The 5,492-nt window shown below is 33.1% G+C and overlaps 1 long non-coding RNA gene across 1 annotated transcript; it reads left to right on the forward strand.

The window, feature by feature from the left end:
• Positions 1–485: 485 nt before the first annotated feature.
• On the forward strand, positions 486–4,624 carry LOC115920783. Its single transcript, XR_004062549.1, has 2 exons — positions 486–583; positions 2,946–4,624. It is a non-coding gene; the product is annotated as an uncharacterized LOC115920783 (long non-coding RNA).
• Positions 4,625–5,492: the final 868 nt, after the last annotated feature.

Consider the following 5,492-nt stretch of genomic DNA (forward strand, 5'->3'; position numbering starts at 1 on the left):
TGATGGTAATGATGATGATGATGATGATGATAATAATGATGATGATGATGATGATAATGACGATGATGATGTTGGTGATGATGATGACGATGATGATGGTTATGATGATGATGATGATGATGATGATGATGATGATGATGATAATGATGATGATGATAATGACGATGATAATGATGATGATGATAATGATGATGATGATAATGATGATAATGACGATGATAATGCTGGTGATGATGATGATGATGATGGTGGTAATGATGATGATGATGATATGATGGTAATGACGATGATGATGTTGGTGAGGATGATGATGATGATAATGACGATGATAAAGATGATGATGATGATGATGATGTTGGTGATGATGATGATGATGGAGCGAAGAAGGTCGAGGATAAACAGGAAGTTTGAAAACTATAATATGGTAAGGTTTACGAAGCGTACTAGTGCATAATGCAGCTGGCTATACCTAGTGAAAATTGCATTGATCAACATTATATCACATTTCTGTGTGGAACCCTGATGCGGATGTTAGCTGAGCTTCGCTGAGAAATCCCTTGAAATGATCACTTTCTGATTCTATGTAAGTCACTATGATTGCTTATTAAACTGAAACTAGAGAGTAATGTTTATTCGCTCTCGGATGGGTTGTTGCTGCTTATATTTAAACAGAACAGAAAAAGGTATCTTCTCGTAAATAGTTCGTGCATTTTGTCAACAACAGTCCCAGACGTTCAGATTCACGCTTGGAACGTCTTGCAACATCTTGCAATCGGTAGTGTTGACTGTTGAGTGCTGTGTTTACAATTTATCTCTGATCCTGACACACGAAAGCACATTCTTTATTAACGTTGCATATGTTCTCCGCCTAATGTATATGAAGGGGTGACCAAAGTTCGCGGACATTTTAGAACATATTACAAAAAGTGATATTCGATCTGTGATTTCTCACATTCTACACAACTTTATTTATTTCAATTATTACCAAATGGACGGCAAAGTTTTTTACTACAGATTGGTTTAACTAGAAAAATTTACCGTCAAAGGATTTCGGAGATATCGCGATCTAAAAATTCGATGTCCGATCGTGCGTGCGCGCTGCATCTAAAAAAGTCATAAAAACAATGAGACCTAACTTCACGCACGATGGTTTACAGTTGATTTATCAAAAAATGCGATTCATCAAAAATAAGGTAATATCATAATTTGCAAGGCAAGATATCGTACAATCAGTTAGTACCACTCTTTACTTACAATTTTGAGGATTTCTGATCTCAAAATGAAGATTTCCAGACCCTTATCGGTAAGTTGATAATTTTTCGGAACGGACGCAAATAATTGCAAAATTTGCCGATCTTTTGTCAATATTTTCACAATTTCGCACCCACTTCTAAAGAAAATTTCGTTTCTGGGTAATTTTATGACCCTCTTTCCATTGGTGATATCAGATTTTCGAAATCTTACCGATTTTTTGAGAAAGCGAACTTTGGTCACGCGCGAACTTTGGTCACACCGCCATACAGTTAGTGTGGTTGTGTTGGCTCGTTGTTGGCTAGGTTTACATTCATATCTGTGGTTCCCCCTGAATTGCGATATCATTTTGTTAAATTTATTTGTTATTGTTGTAAATCCTCTTTTTTTTCTTGAATAATAATATTAATAATAATAATATTAAACCGAAACAGAAATTCTTTTTGCCCAATTGATCGTGAGCCCAGGAGCCACTGAGCAGCGCCAGATCGACGTTGCTTTATCCCTATTGTTGAACGCCAAACAAGGTAGCAACAACTCCCATCTTTTAACGTCTTTTGGTATGACGCGGCCGGGGTTGTATTATTGTTTGTATTTCTCCAGAAATCTATATTCTGTGTAATTATTTTCTTTTCTGATCTAGATCCTATCCAGCTTGTGTGTTTCTATAGAATGGGGCATCATCTGTACTTGAATAGCATAATGCAGACATTGTCATTCCAGTTTAATACACATTTATTATGTGATAGATAGGTTAAAAAACAAAACATTGAATTTGTTTATTTTTGTTGACTAGATTATGAACAAAAAATATATTTAAAGTGAAATTCAACCTTGATGGCAAACTTCTCCACAAGAAAGCAGGCGTAAATATTCATAAATGAATGACACACGCCATTTAAACTAAAAGAACAACAGGAAAAATCAACAAAGCAGACTGGTGAAAGTTTGAATGAAAGTTATGAATTTTTGAAAGTTGTAATCACTTGGTATAAGTAGGCCTATGGGCTCTTTAAATTGGCTGAGTCAGTAATGTCTGTGTGATATAGTGGCGGACAACTTTCCCATATGTTCCAACACACAAAATGACTACGATTTCAGTTTTTCAAAAATGTATGACTCAGTAGGTTCTTTCTCTTGTAGAGGACCTACACGGAGTCATGTATAATATGCTATCCATAATATATTTTTTAGAATTAGAGTAGTGCCCCAAGGGAGAAATTGATGATATTTTTGTACCTGACAAACGGGAGCGTTGTCTGTGTCTACATGTACGTCACAATCCATGGACCAAATTGCCCCTTTGAGATTCGCACTTATTTAGTGATCTGATATTTCAAACATTCATACATGTGAATCTCTTATTATTGGTCTAAGTTATGTAATACTGTCACCATTCTCTTTATATTATTTTCTACTTTCATACTAATGAACTTTTTGCAAGCCTCGGATTGCCCTTTCAAGTTCAATTTATTAAAATTAAGAGTCGTATATAAGGGTCTAAATTATAAGCCTCTAACTGTCTATTTCAAAACAAAATTAGGTCTCCTATGAGAGGAAATATAGCAATATCAAACAAATTTTTAGTAAATTATTAAGCTTAAACATCCTGAACAAATGCAAATGATATTGGATTTTGTGTGTGATAATATAATGTTGACATTCATTTTTATTATTTTTGTTTGACTCTACAGTGCGAGAGACATTGCTGAACATTTCAAAATGTAGTTAATCAAGGCATGTATAGAGCTACTGGGCTGAATCAACAAGAATGGACATTACATTCGCTGAATTTACGTGCAATGACTCCCCTGTCCAATTGAGGTGAGTAGTCTAATGTTCATTTTTTTGAATAAGAGTTTCTCCAAGGTTCCATTAATCAATTCATTTATTTGTTCATTTATCTATTGGTTTATTTATTTATTTATTTATTCATTTTTTGTTTTTTAATCCACATCTGATTTTATTAATTTCATTTCAATTACTTTTACTTTTTTCTTCATCATATGTGTAGTACTCTGGTTACAATCGGAGTAGTAAAACTAGCTGTTAAAGCTTGTATGTACTTGTATCATAAATTTCCTGGTTCATGTATATTAGAACATGTAGAAACTGAAAGTAATATTATGAGTACTTATGCCGTGTAGTAGGTTGTGCAGCTACATGTACTTTTATTAATGATAAATTAATAAATTATGAATATAAATTTTCACACTGTTTGAAATGAGGCTTCCTTTGTGTTGAGCTTAAAGGGGATTCAAACCTTGATATCAAACTACTCTAGAGGAAAGCAGAAAAAGCTGTAATCATCATTAAAAGGTATGGGCTCTTCAAGTTAGCTGAATCAGTAATGTCTTTGTGATGAAGTGGCGGACAACGTTCAAATTGTTCCAAATCACAAAATGTCTGAATTTAATTTCCCCCCCAAATTTATAACTCAGAAGGGTCAATTCTCTTTAGAGGACCTATAATAATCTGCTATCCACAGTATATTTTGAGTAGTGCCCAAAATGAGATGGCACTATGGAGAAAAACTAAAATTAATGATATGTGCATGGCAAATAGGGTCTTAAGCCGTGCTCTGTGTGCAACAGGGGCCCAGGCATTTCCTTTTGTGTAGGATGGGTTGGCCTGTAACAAAGAATTCTGTGCACAACATTGAAAGGAATCAATACTCCTGTTAGAGAAAATTCATTGATTTGAGTTTAGAGAGGGATACTCGATCAATGTAAATTGTTAAGTGTATTTCATGACTTAAAGAATAAAGAATAATTGTGTTCAAAGGGTTGTTTTCAGGAATTTTAGATTACCTTTATATCAATATCCGATGCAGGTAAACACTACTCCCATTCTGAACTGACTGAACTAAACCTAACCATATCTGTTGTACATGAAGTATTCTTAGTCCAAATGGATGTTAATTGTTTGGGATATCACTTTTGCAATAAAAGAATTAAAGAAACTGGTACAAATAGCTTTAAAACAAAAAGGCTGGTACATAAAGAAACGCTGGCACTGAATGTAAAATACAACATGTATGGTGTTGGTCTAATAATCATTAGTCATGTCATTGCTTCTAAACGTGTAATTCAGTTTATCAGAATGACAGTTTGATACAAAATGATGTATGGTATCATTAAGCTCACAATTGAGGAAGTAGAGTTAATTACTATCATATCCTGATGGTATGGTCTTGTATGAGTGCAATAAATCATACATGTAACTTTTGATGATCAGGGCTTTTTTTTTTTTTTTTTTTACACATGTGAATTAATGTATATACTGCTTTTTATATTTTGCCAAGCTACTTTATTACATGCATACACATTTATGTAAAATGTACCGGTAAATAAATATATAGTGCTCTTACAATGTATTCAATCCATTGTGTCATGTGCTTTTGAATGAAACATAATATAAAGGTTACTTGTTGAGAAGTGACAAGGTAGAAATATGTTTTAGAATAATCACTGTATTAAACCATCCTTTGTAATTGGAGTATAATCAAAATTGTGTTTTCTTGTTAATTAAAATGGTTGCTCAAAATTTTCTCTTCTTATGATGTCATAACTAAACTATAAGTACATGTATGTGCGTTTATGTTGTATTGTTTGTAGCTAATAAAATAAATATGTGGAATTACGTCAACATGAGTTTGTGTTCGTTGTAAATGTTTGTGCAAATAAAAAATGTGTAGATTTTACTTTCAAGCACTGTGTTAAGATGTACTTATAGTTCTACCAGACTGGAGAATGGTCATCTTTCTTATGAGAAAATTTCAAACATTTCTAGGTTGATTCTATTTATGATCATATGACCTTGCATTTGAAGTCTTTTAGTCATAAACCTGGACTTCCATTAAAGATGAATGTTTTCTAGAAAAAGTTCAGTGTTTTTTATGCTTATCAGCTCTTTAATGTGAAGTCTTTCAGTCATAAATCTAAGTTTGCATTATGAAGGATTAACTGTTTTAATGATGTTTTTTTTTCTTCTTCTTCTTACCTTACTGCTACAAAAAAGACAATGCTTCTAATCTAGAGACCTATCATTTAAAGACTTTTCTAAGAGACTTGGTGAAATTTTAAGGACTATTGTCTTACCAAAGGGCATTAAGGTTTCAACCGTTGACTTTCTAGATATGAGGCTGCTGCTCACCACTGAGCCATCACATGATTTGTAAAACAAAAGTGAAATTGTCTGAATTTATTTAAGTGTAATTTAGAATATCATATTTATTTGTT

The sequence above is a fragment of the Strongylocentrotus purpuratus genome, unplaced genomic scaffold (assembly GCF_000002235.5).
Source record: "Strongylocentrotus purpuratus isolate Spur 01 unplaced genomic scaffold, Spur_5.0 spur5_scaffold_9, whole genome shotgun sequence".
Classification (NCBI taxonomy): domain Eukaryota; kingdom Metazoa; phylum Echinodermata; class Echinoidea; order Camarodonta; family Strongylocentrotidae; genus Strongylocentrotus; species Strongylocentrotus purpuratus.